At 45.8% G+C, this 27,535-nt stretch overlaps 1 protein-coding gene across 2 annotated transcripts in view; it reads right to left on the bottom strand.

Annotated features, from left to right (window-relative positions):
* ABRACL (ABRA C-terminal like) overlaps positions 1 to 27,535 on the bottom strand; it is a 132,223-nt gene that overhangs the window by 25,259 nt on the left and 79,429 nt on the right. The window contains exon 1 of one of the 2 annotated variants that reach the window (XM_068231683.1): positions 1,988 to 2,127. The exons of the other annotated variant lie outside the window; for it this stretch is intronic. The gene's annotated coding sequence lies outside the window, so the exon portion shown is untranslated. Of the gene's footprint in view, positions 1 to 1,987; positions 2,128 to 27,535 lie in introns of those variants that run through there. 2 annotated transcript variants of the gene reach the window in all.

The raw sequence follows: 27,535 nt of genomic DNA, 5'->3' as shown, positions 1-27,535 counted from the left end.
GCGGAAGCATGATGCGGGACGCGCCTGGTCACACTGTGTTGACTTGTCCAAGTAACTGGGAAGATTGCAGAGGACCCGGGAGGCGGAGAAAGGCAGCGAGGGAGTGATCAGGCTGATGGGGGCTGGGGGAAGCTCTCAGTATGTATGAATTTTTACTTTTAAATTAAGGTCAGGTACACTTTAAAGGACAACAAAAGTGAGAGGTATATGGAAGCTGCCATATTTATTTCCTTATAGGAAATACCAGTTGCCTGGTAGCCCTGCTGCTCTATTTGACAGCAGTAGTGTCTGAATCACACCAGAAACATGCATGCAGCTGCATGCTTTTTCAGGGTTTATGGCATTAAAGTGAACCTTAAGTCTATGAAAAAAAAAAAGTGATTTACTCACCTGGGGCTTCCCTCAGCGCGCTCCGATGCTCCAGGACACGCCAGCGGGTTCGCCGTCACTGGCCGACAGGCATGGGAACGAGAGTGATTCTTCGTGTTCCCAGCCAGAATCGCTCACGTTCCCATGCCTGTCAGCCGGTGACTGCCAAACCGGAAGTGTTCGCTGGAGTGTCCTGGAGCATTGGAGCGGGGCTGCGAGGTCACCGATCGGCTGCAGGGGGCTGAGGGAGGCCCCAGGTGAGTAAATCTCATTTTTTTTTCATAGACTTAAGGATCACTTTAAGTATTAGAGGCCAAGGCTCAGCAGGACACCAGGCAATTGGTATTGCTTAAAAGGAAATAAAAATGGCAGCCTCCATGTTCCTCTCACTTAAGTTGTCCTTTAAAGGGAACCTTAACCCTGGAAAATAAACAAAGTTTCACTTACCTGGGCTTCCCAAGGCCCCCTGCAGCCGTCCTGTGCCCTCGCTGGTCCAGGAGTGGGCACAGGACGGCTGCAGGGGGCTTCAGGAAACCCCAGGTAAGTCAAACTTTGTTTATTTTCCAGGGTTAAGGTTCCCTTTAAGTCTTGTACACATGGTATACATTACTCAGCCGAGACAGTCAGTTTGGGCTATGTCAGCTGATCATCTAGTTTGTGAACAACTGCCCCACGAACAAACTCAATGTGCTGTTATTGCTTGTGTGCTGTGGCTTTCCATTTGCTGTAACATGTGTCTGTACAGCACTCATTGGCAGTACTGTCACCTCGATGATAGTTACGGGCAACAGAAATTAAATGCATGTATGTTACTTTAAGAGGCTCACAAACTAATGTTCTTGGCATAGTTGTAGTCTAACGTCCCTGCTATGGTCTATGATCAGTTTTGGGAGATAACCACTTAAAGGAAGCCTGAAGTGAGAGGTATATGGAAATTACCAGTTGTCTGGCAGTCCTGTTGATCATTCTGGCATCAGTTGTGTCTGAATCACACACCTAAAACAAGTGAGCGGTCAGATTTTTGTTAGAACCTTCTGACCTGCATGTTTGTTCAGGGTTTACGGCTAAATGTATTAGTGCCAGAGGATCAACAGGACAGCCAAGAAACCTGTATTGTTTAAAAGGAAATATGTCAGCCTCCATAGCACTCTCACTACAGGTTCCCTTTAAGGATCAGGTGAATGTAATGTTTGGTACTTTACTGATTTTAGGAGCCAAAGTTGATCAAGCTTTATAACTAGTAACAGGAACACACCAGATACATACAAAACTCTGCTGCTTGCCCCCTGCAAAGTAACAGTTATCCCTCCCTGAATTTATTTGTACACACTTACCTTACAAGAGCCAAAATGGCTGCATGTAATGCACCAAGTAATTACTGGTCCAAAATCACAAGAATCAGCAAACATAACCGTGATGATGAATCCATACTTGAGGAAAAGCACTTGTCTTAAATCACTCCATATATAGCCATATTACCAGCACATGAGAATGACGTGAGTCACAGCTTCCCTGTCACACACCACAGAGTACAGGATACATTCCCTGTGTTGGCTGAACATCATTACTCCCCATTTTGCTGTGAATGAAAGGATAAAATCTAGCCTGGCAGACTCACCAAGTAACTTTGCTCCTGTGATTGCTTAGCGGTGCAGGCAGGCAGGACTGGCTGCGGATCGATAGAAGGAAGGGAAGGAGGAAGATAAATTCTTTGTGCAGCAGGGTGAAGTTATTCTAGCAGAAAAGGGCCGCCCCGCCCCTAGGTGTGGGCAGGAGCCTATAATATGAAAGCCGGGAGGTAAAGGGGAGGAGGATGCTTGTGTCAGTATTGTGCTGCTCGGGAGAAAGGTAGCCTGCTACAGACGTATCCTCAGACAGACACATGGAGCTGTGTGCAGCATGACAGTTATTAGAGTGGAAGAAGCAAGGTTATTGGTGGCGCTGTTGTAATTTGGCTGCATACCTTTTACTGGGATATTTAAAAGGCTTAAAAATATGTGTCCTTTCACCCCTAAACATCCCAGCTCTGTCTCGTGTGGGTGATGTGGTTCTTTCTTCAGCATCCCTTCTGCTCTGGAAGTATACAGTTGCTACATTTTTACATAAAAATGATTCAGGATCGTTTTGTATTATTAGGCGGATTGTGGTGCTGGTCCAGATTACCAGGCTCCCTCATGGAGAATACTATGGGGCTTATTCATAAAACTTTCCTCATCAGGAAACCTAGTTTCAAGGTTTTTTTCCTCTCTTTAGAAAGTTTACATAAGATGTTTTATAGACAACGCAAAACATAAGAAAGGAAAGATTATTTATTAGGTAACAGGTTTTGTGTATGAACCCTAAAGTGTGGCAATCACACACCGCTCACACTCGTTCGCGTTATTTCCACAACAAAATCAGGCCCCCTGCACACTGTAAGGCCTAGTACACACCAGAGCGGTTCTGCTGCGGTTTGCGATCCGCTTGCGGGTGCGGATCCGCTAGGGTAATGTATTTCAATGGGCTGGTGCACACCAGAGCGGGAGGCGTTTTGCAGAAACGCATACTCCCGGGCTGCTGCAGATTTTGGATTGCGGATGCGTTTCTGCCTCAATGTTAAGTATAGGAAAAACGCAAACCGCTCTGAAAAACGGCAGTTCACAGCGGTTTTGCAGGCGTTTTTGTTACAGAAGCTGTTCAGTAACAGCTTTACTGTAACAATATCTGAAATCTACTACACCAAAAACGCTTCACAAAACCGCAAAATGCTAGCTGAAATGCTACAGAAAAATAACAAAAAGCGTTTCAAAATCTGCTAGCGTTTTGCGGATCTGCTTGCGGTTTTTGGTGTGCACCAGGCCTAAGGGCTGGTGCACACCGAGCGGCTTTTTCAGCGTTTCTGCAGCCGCTTGCGGCTGCGGATACGCTTGGTCAATGTATCTCAATGGGGTGGTTCACACCAGAGCGGGAGGCGTTTTGCAGAAACGCATACTCCCGAGGTGAAGCATTTTTTGGATTGTGGACGCGTTTCTGCCTCAATGTTAAGTATAGGAAAAACGCAAACCGCTCTGAAAAACGGCAGTTCAGAGCGGTTTTGCAGGCGTTTTTGTTACAGAAGCTGTTCAGTAACAGCTTTACTGTAACAATATATGAAATCTACTACACCAAAAACGCTTCACAAAACCGCAAAATGCTAGGTGAAACGCTACAGAAAAATAAGAAAAAGCGTTTCAAAATCTGCTAGCATTTTGCGGATCTGCTAGCGTTTTTGGTGTGCACCAGGCCTGAATCCGATTTATGGCCTGGTGCACACCAAAAACCACTAGCAGATCCGCAAAATGCTAGCAGATATTGAAACGCTTTTTCTTATTTTTCTGTAGCGTTTCAGCTAGCATTTTGCGGTTTTGTGAAGCGTTTTTGGTGTAGTAGATTTCATATATTGTTACAGTAAAGCTGTTACTGAACAGCTACTGTAACAAAAACCACCTGGCAAACCGCTCTGAAGTGCCGTTTTTCAGAGCGGTTTGCGTTTTTCCTATAATTAACATTGAGGCAGAAACGCCTCCGCAATCCAAAATCTGCAGCAGCCCGGGAGTATGCGTTTCTGCAAAACGCCTCCAGCTCTGGTGTGCACCAGCCCATTGAAATACATTACCCAAGCGTATCCGCAGCCGCAAGCGGATCGCAAAACGCAGCCGAACCGCTCTGGTGTGCACTAGACCTATGATTCTGATTTTCCCTGCATGCTATTAAAACAAAAAGAAAAACGCAGCATGCAGTACCGTTTAAAAATCGTAAATCGGAATCGTATGTTAAAATCGATTAAAAAACGTGTCACGTCTCTGTCTCACACTATTTTTGAGGCTGTTTCACATTGAAAATTGCTATTGCTAAGTGATTTTGTAGCGATTTTAGACTTCTTTCACATTATTTCTGTTGCATGACAGCGTAGCATTGGTGCTTTCACACTGGCATGTTTGAGGTGCGATGTAAAATATTCCATCAGGACTACATATTATATGCGGTGTGTTACCGGACATCATACGGGGTTTTAGGTGCAATGCAAGCATATCTATGGGCTGCATGCCACACTCGGTCACATCGCATCAAAAACATGCATGTGACTTTCCATCATTGTTGCGTTGTGATCCTATTTTTCTGGATGCGCAGCAGATGTAGGGGAAGATTCACTAAACTGTGGTAAGCAAAATAATGTGCATAAAGTCTTACGCATGATGAGTACAGTGTAATATATTGAGTTCTGCTCTACTTATTGTGCAGGAAGACTCTACGCACATCATTCTGCTTACCACAGTGAATACACCCCATGGTGTGAAATTAGCTCTAGCAAGCTATTTAGTTTTTGTACAGCATGCTACAAGCAGCTCTTTTCCGATTTAAAGTGTACCAGACATGACTGATAAAAAAAAAAAAAAAACTTAGAGGTCTGCGCCTGCACCTGCAACGCTTGCTGGTGGCAAAGGTGGACACTATATAAAGCTGCGTTATGCGTCTCTCAGTGCGCTGTTAAAATGACTGTGGAGACGACGTGATCGGAACACTCCACGTGGTCCCGCCAGCCAATAATCGGCCGCTCCAGGAAGTAAACACTGCAGTAGTGATGGGAAGTCCGGCTCTTTTCAATGAATCAGTTCGGCTCTTTTCAATGAATCAATTTATTGAAAAGAGCCGAACTTCGCATCACTACACTGCAGTGCAGTGAATATTAATTAGCCATGTGGCTGGCCACAATAGCGGACTCTCCCCTCCCCCTCTCCTGCACGAGTAAATAAAAAAAAACACATTACTGAGCATGTGCAAACAGTCTAACGCGGCTAAAACCGCTATAACGCACAGCATGCTGCACTTTCATTCATTGTGTAGCATTACACTGTAACGCAACGTGGGTACTGTGAACAGCCCATTGATTTTTCATTACTGTGAGTTGGGCTGCGTTACAGGCTGCTCTAACGTGCGCCTGTAACGTCCCCCTCTGAAAGCAGCCTTAATGGATTTCTGCATTGCAAAAAAACTGTAAAGAGAAAAAAAATTAAAACACACAAGTGTTAAAGATCAAATGGCCTGTTAACAATAAAAGCAGTGGTCACCACTCTGTGCCACCTCTATATGCTGTTCTGCCATGCAGAAAATGCATTTCTGAGCAGTACAACTGTAGAGAGGAGGTGCCCCGAATCTTAAGGTGGTAACTGGATATAATAGCAATTCAAATAATAAATAAAATAGCTTACCTCGAAAACGGACAAAACCTGTATGAGATAAGTGATAACTATTTGTAACTTCAGACACTTCCGAGATCTAGAGAGATAAATGTCACTTACCTCATACAGGATTTGTCCTTTTTTTAGAGGTACGCTATGTTATTCATGATTTTAATTGCTATTATATCCAGCTACTACCGTATGATTTGTAGGCCCCTCCTCCCCCTAGTCTCAAAGCCCCCTAGCCTTAATGGGTGGGAGGGGAGTTTGTTTACAAATGTAAAGTAAGGACAGGCTAAAGGTGGCCATACACCAGTGATGGCTAACCTTGGCACTCCAGCTGTGGTGGAACTACAAGTCCCAAGAGGCATTGCAATACTCTAACAGCCCTAAGCATAATTCGGGGGTGGCAGAGGCATGATGGTATTTGTAGTTTTGTCACAGCTGGAGTGCCAAGGTTAGCCATCACTGCCATACACCGTACAGCTTTTTACATTTCTTTTCAATTCAAGGATTACAATCAATTTTCCTGAAATTAAAAATCTGACCAATTCAGGATCGTTTTGTATCCAAGAAAATTAAAAATCTGACCAATTCAGGATCGTTTTGTATCCAAGAAAATTGCTTGGATGTATATATTAAGAAATTGACAATCTACTCTACACCATTCAATTTTCATAAAAACTGATCAGAAAGATCCAACTCTCCTAATGTACATGTATCAAAGAAAAGCAGGAAATCCAATCAGATTTTTTGCACAAATAAAAAAAAAAGCTTTTGATTTCTCGGGACAACTGATCGTTTTTATCGAAATGCCGTAAAACCGTAGCATTTTATTGTATTGTGTGTTGCTACCTTTAGCCATCCACGCCATAGAGCACAGGTCGGTGTTAAACACATGGCCTGCAGCCGAATGCGGCCCTCCTTACCATTTTATGTGGCCCTCGAGAGCCGCAGCCCTGCCCCACGCGCGTCTGTCAGCGCGTATCTCCGCCTCTCCCCCGCCCCTCTCAGTCTTCCTTCACTGAGAGGGGCGAGGAGAGGCGGCGATGCGCCGCTGATAGACGCGACTGGAGGCAGGGCTGCAGCCGTTAGCCCTGCCTCTAGGAGCAGCAAAATCTACGACCAATTTGGTCGTTGATTTTGCGGGGGGGGGTGAAGGGACCCCCGTTTAGCCGCGGGATAGCGGCGTTTTAGCAGGGGCACACGTGCCCCTGCTAACTATGAGCTCTGAAGCGAGAATTATTCTTGCTTCAGTGTCTCTTTAAGTGGTTAAATGTGCATCATTTTAAGCAGTAAAATAATGATATTACCTTTCCACCTAGAAGAGCACACCGGTGGCAGTGTTTCTGGTTAAAACATTGTCAATTTGAGGAAGGGTGCTGCAACAACCCATAGGACCCCTCAACAAAATTACCATGGGGCCCTCTCTTGGTATCCAAAACATGCACGCACGCACGCACGCACACACACATACACACACACACACACACTCTTCAGCTTACCAAAAAGACTATGGGGGAAGTGAAGGCTAGCCACATTTAATGCTGATGCTTTTGTGCTGAAGCAGTACTGGGGAAGGTAAATATTAAACTGCTCTGCTGCGCTTCTTTGCAGAAGGGGGAGGAGCAGGCCCCCCATTTTCGCTAAAGTTACGCAACTTAATTGGAGACTGTTCAGTAAGTGTTAAATCTTAATAAACAATTTGGCCCATGACTTAGACTAGGTTTTAGATTTTGGTCCCTTACGTGATTGAGTTTGATACCCCTGCCATAGAGAGTTAGTTCCATACTTGGACTTTAGGGGCAGTGTCCATACTAGGAGGACTCTAGGGGCAGTGTCCATACTAGGAGGACTCTAGGGGCAGTGTCCATACTTGGAGGACTCTAGGGGCAGTGTCCATACTTGGAGGACTCTAGGGGCAGTGTCCATACTTGGAGGACTCTAGGGGCAGTGTCCATACCAGGAGGACTCTAGGGGCAGTGTCCATACTAGGAGGACTCTAGGGGCAGTGTCCATACTAGGAGGACTCTAGGGGCAGTGTCCATACTAGGAGGACTCTAGGGGCAGCGTCCATACTAGGAGGACTCTAGGGGCAATGTCCATACTAGAAGGACTCTAGGGGCAATGTCCATACTAGGAGGACTCTAGGGGCAATGTCCATACTAGGAGGACTCTAGGGGCAATGTCCATACTAGGAGGACTCTAGAGGCAGTGTCCATACTAGAAGGACTCTAGGGGCAGTGTCCATACTAGGAAGATTCTAGGGGCAGTGTCCATACTAGGAAGATTCTAGGGGCAGTGTCCATACTAGGAAGACTCTAGGGGCAGTGTCCATACTAGGAGCACTCTAGGGGCAGTGTATATACTAGGAAGACTCTAGGGGCAGTGTTCATACTAGGATGACTCTAGTGGCAGTGTCTATACTAGGAGGACTCTAGTATTTAGGGTCAGGTCCCCATACACATTTTTGTCAAACAAGAATAAATAAGTTATGTATACACACTCTAGATTTTTGTTCCCTGAGATGACTATTTATGTTCATGTTGGATCCAAGTGTAGTTGACCGCTACTTCAGTCATGCTAGATCTGATCTGTTCAGATAGAAAATAAAGAAAGTTAACATCAAACTAAAATTGGAAAAATACAATGAATAATAATTAAATCACTGCTAGGATACACTGGCTACTGATATTTATATTTGTTGTGATGTAATTGTTTTTAAGTGGTTTGTGGTGTATGTGCATGGAATATACTTTGGACTTTTTCACATTTGGTTTGATGCAACTTATGTTAGCTTTCTTTATTTTATGTATAGGTGTTCCTAATGGGTTTAGAATACTAATATGGAGGGCCCACAAGGTTGCCTAAAGTCTAAAATTACAATGCAGAAAAGATTTTAAAAAAATCAACATTGAGAAGAAAAACGAATAGGACTTTTCAGGAGGAAACAATTATTGAACGTTATATGTAGTGGTTCATGAAACAAAGCCCATGGGGGCACAGACAAAGAGTATCAGAATAGGCCAAGGGAACTGTACATGATTTAACATAATGTACAAGAAATATACATCTTAGTGTTACCAACATGGATGAGCTACACCAAGTTCTATATTAACATATATAATACATTCGCCATGTGAGCTTAGATATATAAACATAAATAAAACAAAATATTCAGAGTAGTTGAATCCAAAATGTATAAACTGTGTAAACTCAATGTGTTTCGTGATCAAGGTTCATCTCCAGTTCAGGAGTCCATTCATAGGGAAACAATTAAACTATAGTAGGGCCAGTTTTCAAGACACATAAACAAATGTTAAATAGAAAAGACTACAACAAAAATGCACCCTTTAGAAATGGTCCTCAAAATCCCTCCACAGGGAAGAGCAAAAGAGAGGGGATAAACTGTAAGAAGGTAAAAGGTAGCGGGATCATTTAAGCACCTGAAAGCACCTGAGCTCAAAGAGTATGGACACTGCCAGCAGCTTCTCTTTTAACAACCTAGAGGTAGACTTTAACCACTTAAGGACTGCAGTCATAAAACCCCTTAAAGAGAACCAGAGAGGAATCATTAAAAGTTATTTATACATACCTGGGGCTTCCCGCAGCTGCAGAAACCCTAATCGCTCCCACACTGCGGTCCTCAGCTTCCTCCGTTCGCCGGAGCGGGTCCCGTCACTTCAGCCTGACTGGCCAGTCGATCGTAGCTGAAGTGCGCTCCTTGCGTACCTCTCCAGCGACTGCTGGAGAGATACGCAAACAGCGCACTTCACTGGCGTAGGCTGGCCACTCCCCCTGGAAAGACGGGACCCGCAACGGCAAACAGAGGAAGCTGAGGACCTCGGCGTGGGAGCGATTAGGGTTTCTGCAGCTGCGGGAAGCCCCAGGTATGTATAAATAACTTTTAATTATTCCTCACAGCGCAGTTCACTGGCGTAGGCTGGCCACGCCCCCTGGAAGGACGGGACCCGCACCGGCGAACGGAGGAAGCTGAGGACCTCGGCGTGGGAGCGATTAGGGTTTCTGCAGCTGCGGGAAGCACAAGGTATGTATAAATAACTTTCAATTATTCCACTCTGGTTTCCTTTAAGGACCAGAGCCTTTTTTCCATTCAGACCACTGCAGCTTTAACGGTTTATTGCTCGGTCATACAACCTACCACCTAAATGAATTTTACCTCCTTTTCTTGTCCCTAATACAGCTTTCTTTTGGTGCTATTTGATTGCTGCTGCGATTCTTAGTTTTTATTATATTCATCAAAAAAGACATGAATTTTGTCAAAAAAAATGATTTTTTTAACTTTCTGTGATAAAATTTGTCAAATAAAGTAAAATTTCTGTATACATTTTTGTCCAAATTTATTGTGCTACATGTCTTTGATAAAATAAAAAAAATGAAAAACCATTCAGTGTATATTTATTGGTTTGGGTAAAAGTTATAGCGTTTACAAACTATGGTGCAAAAAGTGAATTTTCCCATTTTGAAGCATCTCTGACTTTTCTGAGCACCTGTCAGGTTTCATGAGGTGCTAAAATTCCAGGATAGTATAAATACCCCCCAAATAACCCCATTTTAGAAAGAAAACGTCCCAAAGTATTCACTAAGAGGCATGGTGAGTTCATAGAAGATTTTATTTTTTGTCACAAGTTAGCGGAAAATGACACTTTGTGACAAAAAAAAAAATAAAAAAAAGTTTCCATTTCTGCTAACTTGTGACAAAAAAAGATGAAATCTGCCACGGACTCACCATGCCCCTCTCTGAATACTTTGGGATGTCTACTTTCCAAAATGGGGTCATTTGTGGGGTGTGTTTACTGTCCTGGCATTTTGGGCGGTGCTAAATTGTAAGCACCCCTGTAAAGCCTAAAGGTAGTCATAGGACTTTGGGCCCCTTAGCGCACGTAGGCTGCAAAAAAGTGTCACACATGTGGTATCGCCGTACTCAGGGGAAATAGTATAATGTGTTTTGGGGTGTATTTTTACACATACCCATGCTGGGTGGGAGAAATATCTCTGTAAATGAGATTTATTTTATTTTTTTTACACACAATTGTCCATTTACAGAGATATTTCTCCCACCCAGCATAGGTATGTGTAAAAATACACCCCAAAACACATTATACTACTTCTCCCGAGTACAGCGATACCACATGGGTGGCACTTTTTTGCACCCTAACTGTGCTAAGGGGCCCAAAGTCCAATGAGTACCTTTAGGATTTCACAGGTCATTTTGAGACATTTGGTTTCAAGACTACTCCTCACAGTTTAGGGCCCCTAAAATGCCAGGGCAGTATAGGAACACCACAAATGACCCCATTATAGAAAGAAGACACCCCAAGGTATTCTGTTAGGAGTATGGTGAGTTCATAGAAGATTTTATTTTTTGTCACAAGTTAGCGGAAAATGACACTGTGAAAAAAACAATAAAAATCAATTTCCGCTAACTTGTGACAAAAAATAAAATCTTCTATGAACTCACCATACTCCAAACGGAATACCTTGGGGTATCTTCTTTCTATAATGGGGTCATTTGTGGTGTTCCTATACTGCCCTGGCATTTTATGGGCCCTAAACTGTGAGGAGTAGTCTTGAAACCAAATGTCTCAAAATGACCTGTGAAATCCTAAAGGTACTCATTGGACTTTGGGCCCCTTAGCGCAGTTATGGTGCAAAAAAGTGCCACACATGTAGTATCACCGTACCCAGGAGAAGTAGTATAATGTGTTTTGTGGTGTATTTTTACATATACCCATGCTGGGTGGGAGAAATATCTCTGTAAATGAAATTTTTTTGATTTTTTTACACACAATTGTCCATTTACAGAGATATTTCTGCCACCCAGCATGGGTATGTGTAAAAATACACCACAAAACACATTATACTACTTCTCCTGAGTATGGCGATACCACATGTGTGGCACTTTTTTGCACCCTAACTGCGCTAAGGGGCCCAAAGTCCAATGAGTACCTTTATGATTTCACAGGCCATTTTGAGAAATTTGGTTTCAAGATTACTCCTCACGGTTTAGGGCCCCTAAAATGCCAGGACAGTATAGGAACCCCACAAATAACCCGATTTTAGAAAGAAGACACCCCAAGGTATTCAGTTAGGAGTATGGTGAGTTCAAAGAAGATTTTATTTTTTGTCACAAGTTAGTGGAAAATGACACTTTGTGAAAAAAACAATAAAAATCAATTTCCGCTAACTTGTGACAAAAAATTTAAATCTTCTATGAACTCACCATACTCCTAGCAGAATACCTTGGGGTGTCTTCTTTCTTAAATTGGGTCATTTGTGGGGTTCCTATACTGCCCTGGCATTTTAGGGGCCCAAAACCGTGAGGAGTAGTCTAGAAACCAAATGCCTCAAAATGACTGTTCAGGGGTATAAGCAGCTTCAAATTTTGATGACAGGTGGTCTATGAGGGGCCGAATTTTGTGGAGCCAGTCATAAGCAGGGTGGCCTCTTGGATGACAGGTTGTATTGGCACTGAAGTGCAGGAAGCGCAGGATGTTCTCAAATCGTGACCTGAACATGGCAGCAGAGAAAATGGGCATGTGATGGGTGCGTAGACCAATAAGACCGCAATACATTCTTTTTGACTAGACCCATGTTAAGAAGGCCCCAAAAAAATGTTACATTCGGAATCTTGGAGTGGCTTCCACCGAAAAGTCTGGGCATAGTAGCTTCTTGGATTGGCGGTTGCGTATTGTGTGGCATAACGGTTGGTCTCGCCACAATTAAGTCGTACCAGCAGTGATCAGGAAAAAAAAATTCTGTCACTGCGGTGGGGCGGGTGAGGGTTTGGCCGGATGATCAGAAGCCTGCAGGGGGGCAGATTAGGGCCTGATCTGATGGATAGGAGTGCTAGAGGGGGACAGGAGGTGATTGATGGGTGTCTCAGTGGGTGATCAGAGGGGAGAATAGATGCAATCAATGCACTGGGAAGGTGATCGGAAGGGGGTCTGAGGGGGATCTGAGGGTTTGGCTGAGTGATCAGGAGCCCACACGGGGCAAATTAGGGCCTGATTTGATGGGTAGATGTGATAGGGGGTGACAGGACGTGATTGATGGGTGTCTCAGGGTGTGAATAGAGGGGGGAATAGATGCAAGCAATGCACTGGGGAGGTGATCGGGGGTATCTGAGAGCGATCTGAGGGTGTGGGCCGGTCATTGGGTGCCCGCAAAGGGCAGATGAGGGTCTGATCTGATGGGTATGATGGGTAGCAGTGACAGGTGGTGAAAGGGGGTGATTGATGGGTGATTAGAGGGGAGAACAGATGTAAATAATGCACTGGGGAGGTGATCAGAGGGGTCTGGGGGGCTATCTCAGGGTATGGGCGGGTGATTGGGTGCCCACAAGGGGCAGATTAGGGTCTGATCTGATGGGTAGCAGTGACATGTGGTGACAGGGGGTGACGGGGTGATTGATAGGTGATCAGTAGGTGATTACAAGGGAGAATATATGCAAGCAATGCACTGTCAAGTTGATCAGAGCGGGTCTGGGGGCTATCTGAGGGCGTGGGGGGGGGGGGTGATTGGGTGCCCGCAAGGGCAGATTAGGGTCTAATCTGATGGGTAGCAGTGACATGTGGTGACAGGGGGTGACGGGGTGATTGATAGGTGATCAGTAAGTGATTACAAGGGAGAATATATGCAAGCAATGCACTGGCGAGTTGATCAGAGCGGGTCTGGGGGGCTATCTGAGGGTGTGGGCGGGTGATTGGGTGCCTGCAAGGGACAGATTAGGGTCTAATCTGATGGGTAGCAGTGACGGGGTGATTGATAGGTGATCAGTTGGTGATTACAAGTGAGAATATATGAAAGCAATGCACTGGCAAGTTGATCAGAGCGGGTCTGGGGGGCTATCTGAGGGTGTGGGCAGTTGATTGGGTGCCAGCAAGGGGCAGATTAGGGTCTAATCTGATGGGTAGCAGTGACGGGTGGTGACGGGGTGATTGATAGGTGATCAGTTGGTGAATACAAGCGAGAATATATGCAAGCAATGCACTGGCGAGTTGATCAGAGAGGGTCTGGGGGGCTATCTGAGGGTGTGGGCGGGTGATTGGGTGCCCGCAAGGGGCAGATTTGGGTATAATCTGATGGGTAGCAGTGACAGGGGGTGATGGGGTGATTGATAGGTGATCAGTAGGTGATTACAAGTGAGAATATATGCAAGCAGTGCACTGGCGAGTTGATCAGAGGGGGTCTGGGGGGCTATTTGAGGGTGTGGCAGATGATTGGGTGTCCGCAAGGGGCAGATTAGGGTCTGATCTGATGGGTAACAGTGACAGGTGGTGATAGGGTGTGATCGATGGGTAATTAGTGGGTGTTTAGAGGAGAGAACAGATGTAAACAATGCACTTGGGAGGTGATCTGACGGCAGATCTGCGGGTGATCTGAGGCTGTGGGTGGGTGATCAGACGGTTAGGGTCTGATCTGATGTGTAGCAGTGACAGGGGGTGATTGACAGGTGATTATAGGATAGATGTATACAGTACACAGGGGGGTCTGGGGAGGATCTGAGGGTGTGGGGGTGATCAGGAGCCCCCAGGGGGCAGTTAAGGGCTTAATCTAAAAAAATAGCGTTGACAGGGAGTGATTGATGGATGATTAGGGGGGTGATTGGGTGAAAACAGGTCTCTGAGGGGGTGGGAAGGGAGGGTGGGTCTGAGGGGTGCTGTGGGCGATCAGAGGGCAGGGGGGGGGCAGATCAGTGTGTTTGGGTGCAGACTAGGGTGGCTGCAGCCTGCCCCGGTGGTCCCTCGATCACTGAGACCACCAGGGCAGGAGGCAGCCTATATAATACGCTTTGTATACATTACAAAGCGTATTATACGCTTTCATTGCGGCAGATTGGGGTTAACAACCCGCCGGCGCTTTCGAACGGTCGGCGGGTGGGCGGAGCCTATTGCCGGCGGATGCGCGCGCATCACTGCGTGCGATCCCCGGCCCGGAAAAGACCCAGGACCCGACGCCAATGTGCGTTACGTGGTCCTGGGCATGCCACTTTGCCGCCGCCAATATACAGTGGGCGGTCGGCAAGTGGTTAAAGGGAACCTCAGGTGAGAGGAATACGGAGGCTGCCATCTTCATTCCCTTATAAATAATGCCAGTTGTCTGGCTGTCCTACTGGGCTTAACCACTTTCCCCACCACTACAGTATATCTACGTCAGCTGTGGCACTCTCCAAGCCACAGCCACGTAGATATACTGACCTGCCTTAAGCCCTTTTGTGCAGGGACAGGTGCGCTTCAGAGCGCACCCCCCGGCACTGTCGGTTGCCTTACTAATTGGCAAAAGGGAACATGTTCCCTTGTAGCCAATTAGTGACCCCCCCGCGGATGAACGATCACCGCTGTAACAAACAGCGTGATCCTTCATCTCCCCCTCCTCCGTGCACAGATGGCTAAAAAAAATGTAAATAAAGCCGCCTCTCTCACCTTACCTCGTTCCAGCGATGAGCCTGCAGCCTGAGCATCCGATCCCAGCTCTGAACTCAGCCGCGTATTGCCGGTGACCCGGGTCCCGGCTTGATGACGTCATCAAGCCGGGACCCGGGTCACCGGCAATACGCGGCTGAGATCAGAGCTGGGATCGGATGCTCGGGCTGCAGGCTCATCGCTGGAACGAGGTAAGGTGAGAGAGGTGGCTTTATTTACATTTTTTTAGCATCTGTGCACGGAGGGGCTGCCTAATGGGGGGGGGGGTGTCATACATCTGGCTACCCACACTGGGGGGGGGGGGGAGGGGGGGTTTGGGGGTGCAAAAAAACTGCCAGGCATCTGGGTAACTGGGGGGGATGACATCTGACAATGGGGGATCATTTGATTATCTGGGGGAGGGGGTAACCTAATACTGGGGGCACATCTGGCTATAATTGGTGGGGGGGGGGCAATTCTGGGGGTACATATGGCTATAAAGGGGGAAATTTTATCCGGGGGACACAACTGCCTATAATGAGGGGTGCCAATCCTGGCGGCGTTACTGTCTCTCTGTACTGGGGGGTGGTAGATACATGGGACACATCTGACTATACCGGGGTGCCGATATTGGGGTCACATCTGGCTAAACTGGGAAGGTTGGGCTGATACTCGGGGCACATCTGACTATATTAGGGGGGACATTAACTGGTGGAATGGTTTTATAAACTGTGGTACTTTTTATTTTTAAACTGGAATTGTTAAAAACTGAGAAATAATGCATTTTTTTAATTTTTGTTCCCTTTTTTCAATTAAAATGCCTAGAAAACAAAATTGTTCTTGGGACTAAATACCCCCCATTGAAAGCCTGGTTTGTCTTGAAAAAAACGATATATAGATCATTTAGGTGTAGTGAGTAGGGATAAAGTTATTGCTGATTGAATAGGGACACCGCTAAAGCGTCAAAACTGCTCTGGTCAATAAGGGGAAAACAAGGTCTGGATGCGAAGTGGTTAAAGGGATCATCAGCCAAATATTAAAAAAGCTGATTAAATTACCTGGGGCTTTCTCCAACCCCTTGCAGCCGACTGTTCCATGCTGACAGCTCCGCTCTCCGGACCGTCCCGGTGCAGAGGACGACCTCGAGGTCGTCCTTACTGTGCCTGTGTGAAGCGCCACTGTCAATCAAGGCGACATTGTCCGCGGCTTACTGCGCAGGCAGTACGGTGCGGACAACATCGGCTTGATTGACAGTGGCACTTCACACAGGTGCAGTAAGGATGACCTCGAGGTCGTCCTCTGCCCCGGGATGGCGGCGGAGATTGGAGCTCTCAGCGTGGGACAGTTGGCTGCAAGGGGTTGGAGAAAGCCTCAGGTAAGTAAATCAGCTTTTTTTAATATTTGGCTGATGAGGTTTTGCCAGTTTGTGTCCCCAAGCATAAGTAATGTAATTAAATGGCTTTAAACCCTTTAGCTAGCACTAGGCTAGTTAGTAAAGGTGTCCGGCGCTCCCCGCCACTCCCCCGTTTATACACTACCCAGCCTGGATGCAGCGATCGGCGCAGATCCCTGCACAGCCCAAACCCGATCCTCCCCATAGAGAGACCAGAGCTGTGCGTGGAGGCTGCGCAATCTCTGGATCCAGGCTGGGTAATGTATTAACGGGGGGATCGCAGGGGATTGGGGGGTGCCCGATACTTGTACTAGCTAACCTAGTGCTAGCTAAAGGGTTTAAAGCCTTTTGATCACATTACTTATGCTTGGGGGACTCCTGGGGACAGCAAGCGGTATGCCCGACACAGTGTCAAGCATACCGCTAAGGAGGTTAAAGAAAGACTATCGCGAATCTTTTCATTTTCAATTACCTAACAGTAGATATATGAAGTATACAGAAGAAGCCCCCCCCCCCCACACACACACACTGCGGCAGCCCGCAGGCGTTGAGGGAGACAGCTGTCAGTGCAATGAGCCCCTCTCCCTCTCCATTGAATCGCCGCAGGTCTGCCTGTGATCAGGTGCAAGTAATGAGTCGCTTTGTGCCCCATATCCACCATATTGCTTCAAAGATACATTTCCACAGACATGATTCCAAAGATACTCCCTGATGTATGTTTTCCCAACACCTATGATCCACAGACCTCTTCTCTGGACACACACACACACACACACTTAGTTTAGAGAGGCAATATTTAGATTACAGCCATTTTAGCACCTACCAGTCAGTCAAGTGTAATGGTATCCACCCGTGTCAGTAACAAATGCAGCAGGAATGGCATAAATGCAGCATTACTCAGGTGAGAGGGATCGGTCGGACAGGGTGCATCGCTTGCAGGTAGCCTCTCACTTCACACCCATCCCTAACCACTTACCCGATACTGCATACTGGAAGCTGCAAAAAAAGAAATTAAAAAAAACAACACAAACACTGGTGCACTTGGCAGGGGCCCCGAGTTCTGCGACTGCCCGGCACCCCCAAATCCCCATGAGACACCAATAGATGAGTGCAGGCGAGCCTCGGTGCTGCCACCACCAGGGAATTCACCCACACTGCCTCTATATAATGCTGAATGCAAAACACACGAGAAGCGGATGCTCACTCCCAGCCGGCTGCAATCCACCATTTTAGTATGGTGAGCAGATAGCCTGTCAGCCAATCAAGTGCATTTTAGCACTGGCCAGTCAGTCAAGTGCAATGGTATACACCCGTGTCTGCAGTACCAAATCCAGTAGGAATTTCATAAATTCAGCAACATTCAGGTGAGAGAGTTCGGTCTGACATAATTGAAGATGATGTCACTAGCAGGGTGCACCGTGTGCTCTCGCTTCGCACCCCAAGAGTGTCAGAGCTTTATGCCCTAGGCCATTTAGATCCTCAACATTTTTCTTGACAGAGTGGTAATACATACAGCATTTGATTCTTAATGTTCCTTCAATCTATCACTTCAACCAATACTTTGACAACTTTTCTAGAAGAATCCTAAAGCCTGTGTGCTATTAATGTATCCTGCTCTCTCAGGGCCTACGTGAAGGTAACTAAAGCATTCTGAAAAATGCACAGACTATTCATGGTTTGCTCACAGCATCAAGTCAGCTTACAGGTCTATCGACTTGCAACCTATAGATAAAATCATGGGTCATTCTTCAAAGAGCCTTTTATCCACCTGGCCTCCCTTCCAGCTGACAAATGACCAACTGGCCGACTATCCACACACAGGGCCCCCAACCGCCCCGTTTTTGGCGGGACGGTCCCGATTTCGGGGGGCCGTCCCGCTGTCCCGCGCTGCCCCCCCCCCCCCCCCAGGTCCCGGCCGCTGGGGAGAGAGGGGGGAAAAAAACGATCCAGCCCGGGATGCGGCATGGATGGCCGCCGCCCGCCGCTATTACACTTCTCCCTCCCTCCTAATGTGCCCCCCAGTGTCCCCTTCCCCCCCGCAGAGTAAATGGGCAGTGGAGCGGGCAGTTAGTCTTACCACTGTCTCTCCGCTGCGTACTGGGAACTCCTCTGATCTTCTCGCTTACTGTGACAGGAAACGTGCGGTTTTTTTTGTGTGTGTGTGTGGGGGGGGGGGGGGGGGGGGCGTGACTAGGGGGTTGGGGTGTGGACAGGGGTGTGGCCTAAGTGTCCCGTTTTCTCCCTTGAAAATGTTGGGAGGTATGCACACATACTATGCTAGAATACTGTATATAAGCAAAGTTATACTTTCTTGTACCCAATTGAATATGCGTAGCTGATCATACACCAGTTACCCACCCTTTATTTCTAGTAGTTAAGTCCCATACGTCTGTGCATGGAAGCATTATGAAAATGGCACACTGAATACTCAACCATGAGTAATTTTCCTTTCCTGGTGCATCCATGGCCACACATGGACACCCAACCATTCTTTTCAGTGAGTACAGGTGTCCTTGGTTATTTCTTAAATTTATAGAAACTGGTCCTATAGGATGGAAAAGGCAAGGCCAGCACTTTAAAGGACAACTGAAGTGGGAGGGATATGGAGGCTACCATATTTATATCCCGTTCAACGATACCAGTTGCCTGGCAGCCCTGCTGATCTATTTGGCTGCAGTAGTGTCTGAATAATGCCAGAAACAAGCATGAAACTTATCTTGCCAGATCTGACAATAATGTCAGAAACACCTAAACTGCTGCATGCTTGTTCAGGGTCTATGGCTAAAAGTATTAGAGGCAGAGGATCCGCAGGATAGCCAGACAACTGGTATTGCTTAAAGGGGCACTATGGCGAAAAATATTAAAATTTAAAGAGAACCCGAGGTGGGGATCTTAGAATGGAATCTATAAACAGAGGCTAGGTCTGGCTATAAAACAAAAAAACTCTTAGCGAGCTCCACCTCCTACACCTATAACCTGATATCTACTGTGGGTATGCTGCATTAGTTCCAAATGTTGCACCAACATATACAAATAACACAGTCCTATAGCATACTATGCGCTGCCTCACAGTCCACTAATGATACGAAAGAGTTCCAAGTTCCACAGCACCCAGATCCTCTTCAATCTCCACGTCCTCATAAAAGAAAAGAAACAGGAAAAAACAGAAGATCTTCATCGCATAGGCTCAGGGCCGGATTTCTGGCAAGGCCAACCTAGGCCATGGCCTAGGGCGCCAGAATAACAGCAATATTTAGGGCGGCTAAGGAGCAGTTGTTTGCAGTTCATCAAACAACATCAAAGCGTCTGATCGCGCTATTCATGCTGCCTGCCAACTACAGCCTCCTCTGCACCTTCCTTCACTTCCTCTCGCGGCCAGTAAACACACTCTATTGCAGGCAGTCACACCCGGTTCATCCGCCCCCAACCGCCCTGCATTGTTTGCAAATGTAGGCTAATAGCAGGCAGCCGCTGGCAGGCTGGACAGCCGGGTCTGGTGGCACGTGACTTTTGTGACACACGTGGCAGCGGGGGATGAAAGGCACCATTGGTTCACTCAGAGCATGCAGCGATCATGGTGGAGCCTCTGCCCTTCCTCCGGCTCCAGCTGTAAAGCAGGGTAAGATTATCCGTAACAGAGCGAGCATTCTTTTTCTTGCTGGCAGTGCAGAGGCTCTTTCTTTACTTCTCCGTGCATGCTCCATTTCCTTCCTCCTCCAGCAGGTCTGCTGCTCAGCTCTCCGCCCCTCCCCTTGGCATTGTGGTAGTATGGAGGAACTTGAGCAGTCCTGCTGGAGGAGGAGGAAACAGAGCAAGCACGGAGAGGTAAATTTGAAAGAGCATCTGCACTTCCAGCTCTGCCCAGGGGGAAGGGGGAATTGGGGCTTAGCTAAGTGTGTCTGTAACTCTTCATTGATCGCAATTAGCATTTTTACACAGTGCACATCATATGTATTCAGTCAAGCCTTCTGTTTCAGTGCAGCACGGACTCTGCAGGCAGCGTCAGGAATGTTAGGCATGTGTGAGTCTGAGTGCACTGCCACTGACAGGCTGCTAATCTTCTGTCTGCCTTGCATTGCTGCTGTCTGAAATTTGATTACACAGGGGACAAGACAATGTTTTGGGGAAAAGAACAGGGTGCATGCATTGTTATTTGTACTGTGTGCAATGTTGTAAAGGCAGAATGAATATGGTGACTGTGCACATGGACTTTTACAGATGGCATACCCTTGTAAAACTACAGCTGACATAATAGATGTACTATTGCACTGCCCACCCTCTCTCTTCCCTCTAGCCTAGCTCTCCCACCATCACTCTTACCATCTCTATGCCCACTGTACTGTCTCCCTTTCCTTGTCAACCCCCTCCATGTGGCTTTTTCTATCTTTTCTCTTTTTAATGCTTTGTCCCCACTTACTATCTGTATCTTTTGTCATTGTACTGTATTTAATAATGCTGACATGTTCTGCAGCACTTTACAGAGTACATAGTCATGTCACTAACTGTCCCCAGGGGGGGCTCACAATCTAATCCTACCATAGTCATAGTCTAATGCCCTACCATATTATTATTATGTATTTATATAGCACTGACATCTGCAGCACTTTACAGAGTACATAGTCATGTTAATGACTGTCCTCACAGGAGCTCACAATCTAATTCTATAATAGTAATAGTCTAATGTCCTACCATATTATTATTATATATTTGTATTGCACTGGCATCTTCTACAGGACTTTACAGAGTACATAAGTCATGTCCCAACATACCTGGCCTCAGAGGAGCTCAATATCTTATCCCTACCATGGTCATAGTCAGACCAGGTGTAAAGTTTTTGTGGGTGGACCAATTAATGTTTTTGGGGATGTTGTAGTAAATCAAACACAGGTACAGACTTCATTTAGATGTTTTTTTGGGGGGGAGGGGAGGGCGGCTGATGACAGCTGGCCTTGGGTGTTGAAAAGTAGAAATCCGGCCCTGCATAGGCTGCCAGACAATCGAGCAATCCTCCACCGACTATGGCCCGTGCACAATTCTAACAGGTAACACCAGTCACCGTGCACACCACCACCCGGGGAAACCGCTCTCACCCTGTAATGTGGCTGCCCAGACCCACAGACAGCTACTACCGCATATAACTCCACACACGATCAGATCTTCTTATTCCACTCCAATTCACAGGTAAGTCTGATTTGCAGGCTGCCCAAACAACAGACAGCTCAATAGCGTATGTGCACAATCCTGTGACTCCCAGCAATCTCTGTCAGCTTGTAGTTAGACCTCCTCAGCTCCCAGCCAAATAACACAGCCCACTGCAACTAAAAGCTTCATATAGCATAAAACCCTTTACTTGAAAAGATACAAAACAGTAGCGCTACTCACAAACATATGTAAAAAATCAGCATATATCATTAAAAGTCCAGGACGTCTCCTTCATGCACTGTCGCTTCCTGCCCGCTTAGCCACGCCCTACGCGTTTCGTCTTCCGACTCATCAGGGGCTCTGGGTCAGGATTCGCTGACAGTGCTCATATACCCACCCCTCATACATATGCAACACCCCTTATCATCCCAACATTGGTAAACCCCATATACATCCTAACAATATCAATATTTATAGTGCTCAACCCTGCACGCTTCCTACACACATCCGATAATGTATATGTATATATTTTAATTTTCCCCAATTGCGCGCAACCTTACATCCTAAATCCCTCAGGTCCCGCGAGACTATATTGCATCCGCATCACAGCACGGACCGCACATACCCATAGAACTCCTTCACATATCTTGCGCGAGCGCTGGGAGAATTCATCACCACTCCCCTCACTCCTACAGGGGAACATCATAGGGGAGCGTGCGCTAGCTTTTATGTTGCCATGGTAACCCGCTTATCCATCTCTACTAAAACCAGGATACGTGCAAGGTTAACTCACCATTAACAACTACAGTGACCCCTCACAAATACACAATTATTCCCAGGGCCTCCCCCACATAATAAACAAAGTAATCTCTCTGCCTCATACTAACTTATTCTAATATCACATATTAAATCCATCCCAATTTCCATATCTAATCTTTATAACACCATCTATGCCCTGTAATTTATATCCTACAACACCAATCCATATATCTTAATGGAATACCTCACTCCAATCTAATTATTATATAATATAATCCATTATATTCATTTATTATGTGCCATATATACCCCAATCATAATCAATTATATTCATTATTATGCGCCATGTATACCCCATACCACATATATGCTCCTATGTGCAAAATCTTAATTGGTACCCCCAGACATTAAATATTATCACCTCCTCATCAGCCATCAATAAATCTCAACCTGATATCACAATGCACACTATTGGTATTATAATAAGGTGCTAACACCCTCTAAACAACCCCCCCACCCCCCCAAAAAAACACTCTCTTTAACAGTGTATGTAACAATAAGTGAACAAAGTTATAACAACCAGTATAAACTGTGTATATATAATATAAAGTGATAATGTGCATTTGACCCTCCTCCATTAATTGTTTATTAATCATCAGATATGAAGCAATTGATATCCACTTCTATGTTTAAACCCATGGGGTGGAGTGTCTTCATTTTATAGATCCACTCTGTTTCCAGTTTCGACACCTCCCTGACCTTGTGGCAACCTCGCCACTTGAGTGACAATTTCTGTAGTGCTGTAAACTGTAACAGAGTAGGATCTCTATTATGCAGCAAATTAAAATGTTTGGAAAGACTATGCCCCTCTACCCCTTTTTCAATATTTCTAACATGTTCTGACATCCTTTCTTTCAATTTTCTAGTAGTATGTCCAATGTACTGAATCCCACACGGGCACCAGGCCAAATAAACCACGTAGGTAGAATTACAAGTAATACATTCATTAATCTTATGGTTCCTTCCAGTTGTGTAAGAACTCACCATATTTCTTCTCCCTGATCTGGTCTTGCAACAAGCATTGCATGTGCCACATGGGAAAAATCCCACCTGGCCCAACAGATCCCTATTGTTATTTCTAGGGCCATCAATAAAGGTGGGAACAATCAGACTCTGAAGATTCTGCGCTTTTTTATATATAAAATTGGGCCTAGGTGGCAGGTGATTTGCTAAAATGTGGTCCCCCAACAAGACATTCCAGTGTCGTTTTATACTTCTCTCCACCTGTTTATGCTGGGCATTATAGTCCAGCAAAACTGAGTAACCATATTGCTTTTCCACTCCCTCCCCCTCCCCCCTGTCCCTCAGCATAAGGGCTCGATCCATTTGTTGTACTTTTTGCAATTCTCCAATAAGTTGTTCCCTCGTGTACCCCTTCTCCTCAAACCTATTCACCAACACATTACTTTGTTCCAGAAAATCACTATCCCTTGTACAATTTCTTTTCATACGCACAAATTGCCCCCTCGGTATGTTACGTAGCCACCTCTCATGGTGGCAACTGTTAACTGGTATGTAACCATTACGGTCAGTTTTTTTAAAAAACGTTTTGGTACCTATCCCCATTCCATCTCTATACAAGGTCAGATCTAAATAATCAATTGTATCCACATCCCACTTGGCATCCAACCGGATCCCCAGTGTATTCTTATTCAAATCATCCACATAATGTGTCAAATGGTCCTCTGTCCCCTCCCACACCCACAGCAAATCATCGATATAACGCCACCACTGTTTAATAGACCCACTCTCCTCCAACCCCAATAAACCTTTCTCCCACTTCCCCATAAAAATATTTGCATAACTGTGGGCGAACTTTTCCCCCATAGCGCATCCCACCTTCTGTCTGAAATAGTAGCCCCCATACCAGAAGCAATTATGATCCAAACAGAATTTGAGTAATTCCAGAATGAACTCTATTTGCTGGGTGCCTAACTCATTTTGTTCCATCAAAGCCTCCCTCACTGCTCCTATCCCCTCATTATGGGGGATGATAGTGTATAGGGAGGACACGTCCGCCGTAACAAGCAGCTGCCCCCCCCCCCCCCCCAAACACCACCCCTCCAACTTCTGCAGCATCTGTTTTGTATCTCTGATTAAATTAGGCAACACCTTAACTACTGGCTGCAAAAACAAATCTACATACTCACCCACTCTCTGTTTGAGACCACTAATGCCACTCACTATCGGGGGCCAGGGGGGTGTACCAGATCCTTATGGACCTTAGGATTCTGATATAGCACTGGTATCCTTGGGGCATCGGGTAATAGATATTTAAATTCAGCGTCAGTTACAATACCCACATCCAACCCATATCTAAGAATCCCACACAATTTCCTCCTATATTCCTGCGTTGGGTTACCTCTCAGACGTTCATACGTAACACTATCCCCCACTAGTCTCTCCATTTCTGCCACATATTGTTGCTTACTTAGCACCACCACTCCACCCCCCTTATCAGCAGGTCTAACCACTATGTCTTCCCTCCTCTTCAAACCCTCTACCACCCTCCTGTCCCGATCCCTTCTACCCTCATCAATGGCCTCTATATCCTTCATAAGCAGATTCTTAAAAATTTCAACAGTATTTCCCTTTGCTTGATCCATAGGGTTAAATTTAGACTTATTTTTTAAAGACGTGTGCTGAAAACCATCGTTACCCACTTCCCTCTTATTCACCTGTGGTCTACTCAAAAAGTATTTTTTCATATTGAGGTTTCTTGTGTATTTATTCAAACTAATATATGTATCACATTTATTCAAACTCTTGTATGGGGCAAACTTAAGACCTCTATCCAACACCCTCACCTCTGCTTCAGATAATGGGGCTCCACTTATATTAAAAACACCTTGCCCAATTAGTCTTTTCTTTTTTTCCCTCCCCCTTCCCCTGCCTCCTCTTCTATTCCTCTTTTTCTTCCAACTCCCATCCCCTCCCCCACCCCCACATCACGTCCCCCCTGCCCCCCCAACCCCTCTCTAAAAAATCTTGTGAACTATTACTTACCTCAAAGTTGTTATAATTCGTGAACTCTCGGATCGGCTCATATCGATTGTGAACAGAGACATTATATGCCTCCTGTGGCCTACCTCTATTTTCTCCACCTCTTCCCCCTCTCCATCCTCCTTGTGGAGGAACATTATACCCCATGGGTTCTCTGTTCTGCGGCCCCCTCTGTAAGTGCTCTTGTAAATGTCTAGTTGGAGCACCCCTCCATTCCCCTCCTCCCCTACCCAGTCCCACCCCCTTCCCCTCCTCTGTGGCTGTGGCCAGCCCCCCTGCCCCACGGGACCCTCCCACTTGCCAACCTGGCTGGGGACCCCCCTATCCCCCCCCTGCCCGGCACCCTGGGGTGTAGTTGCCTGTGCATGCACATTATCTGCAACCATTTCTGATTCCTGTTTCTGTTGCAACTCAGCTTCCTTCCTTTTCTTCTGTTCCACCTGCCATTTATATGCCACATTTTCCTTGTATTCCTGCCAGTCCTTTTGAAACCTGAGGACCCTTTGCTCTCTTGCTTCTCTCTCAATCTTTTCCATACTTTTGTTTAGCTCCATAATATGCTGGGAAAGCTCCAAACTTTCTTTGTAGGGTTCTATCTTGGCTTTAACCTCATCAATCTCTCTCGCTAATCTATTCAACCTGTTTTCCTTCCTTTTGGCCAAAATTTTTAAAAGTTTACCCCCACAGTCCTCGAGAAAGTCCCCCAATTCCTTATCATTCGTATCACTTTCTTCACCGTCATATACACTTAGGTCCCACCTAAACCTTCTCGGGACAATGCCAGCCTGAGAATACTTACCCAGACTCGCCATGTCCCACCATGCATTAACCTCCTTATGCATTAGCCCCTGTAACATTTTAAAGCGGATCCGAGATGAAAAACTAAATATAACAAGTGACTTGTCTATATATCTTATCTAAAGTTTAGATAGTTTACACAGCAAATCTATCTTCAAAAAGCTTCAACAGTATATTAATATTTTTTCCTGTGATACAATGGGAGCAGACATGTTTTCTGCTTGTCACTATTGCACAATTACACACACAGGCAAGCTTATCTGTATCTAGGCCTGCTAATCTGCATATTCTGTGAAAACTCCACTCTTATCTCCTCCATTACACAAGCAACTGATCTGTATCTGCACTGCAGCTCTCAGATTGTGAAAACTCTGCCTCTGAAATCTATAGCTAGTAACACCTTTTTCACCTGCCCAGACTGAAATCCCACAATCCCTTGCAAGCACCAAGGCACTCTGGAGAAGCTGTGGGTGTGGCATGTTTAGTTTATAGGAAATTAGGGTATTAAATCAAAACAAAACAAGTATTTGGCTTGAGGAATGCCCTATAAACTATATGTAAGGAACGCAATTATGCAAGGAGTAAAAGTTCATCTCGGATCCACTTTAAAACAACCTTCCAGGCTCATTTCTTTTGTATTGGGTTCTTTCAAAAAAATTAAATCAAGATCCACCTTACCTCTATGTAAGGCTTGATGGTGTATTCTCCACAGTCAGCATGCAATGCATGAGCTGACGTGGAGGAGGTACACACACTAGCACAAGGAAACAGGCTATCCCTAGTATAGTGGAGGGGAGGACTGACTCCAAAAGGAGATTGTGGCGCACAGAGCCGGTGCAGATCCGACAGCCACAAACAATACTTTTGCGATAACGTCTCAGCGCAAGGTAGCGCTGAGCGCATAAACCAGAACTGAGGAGATCAGGACAGGTAGACAGAATGAACGCTTGCTAGCTAGCCGCTACTTAGTGACAGCAAGCGTCCACAACAAGACAGACTGGAATGAGGCAGCCAATGCGTTTGCAGCGATGGCGTGCCTCACAAAGACAGGACAGGATAGTCAGGAAATAGCAGGATCAAGATAGATGAACGTAACACAGACAAAAATACAATATGTATGTTTTCCTAGCGTATTACAATTACAGCTATCAATGAAACTATTTGTAACGTCTGACTAACATATGTATATATCGGCAATGAACCGATATATGACATAAGCAGGAACACTGACTTAGACTGGAGCAATACAGGGAACAGGACTCAGAAGGATTCGCTATCTCTTCGCAGAGATGAACGCAATCCACAAATGGTAACAGAACAGGATTCAGAAGGATTCGTTATCTCTTTGCAGAGATGAACGCAATCCATAAACGGTAACAGAACAGGAT

This window comes from Hyperolius riggenbachi, chromosome 4, assembly GCF_040937935.1.
Source record: "Hyperolius riggenbachi isolate aHypRig1 chromosome 4, aHypRig1.pri, whole genome shotgun sequence".
Lineage (NCBI taxonomy): Eukaryota > Metazoa > Chordata > Amphibia > Anura > Hyperoliidae > Hyperolius > Hyperolius riggenbachi.
Note: the sequence above shows the minus strand (reverse complement) of the source record. Positions and strands in the feature narration are given on the sequence as shown.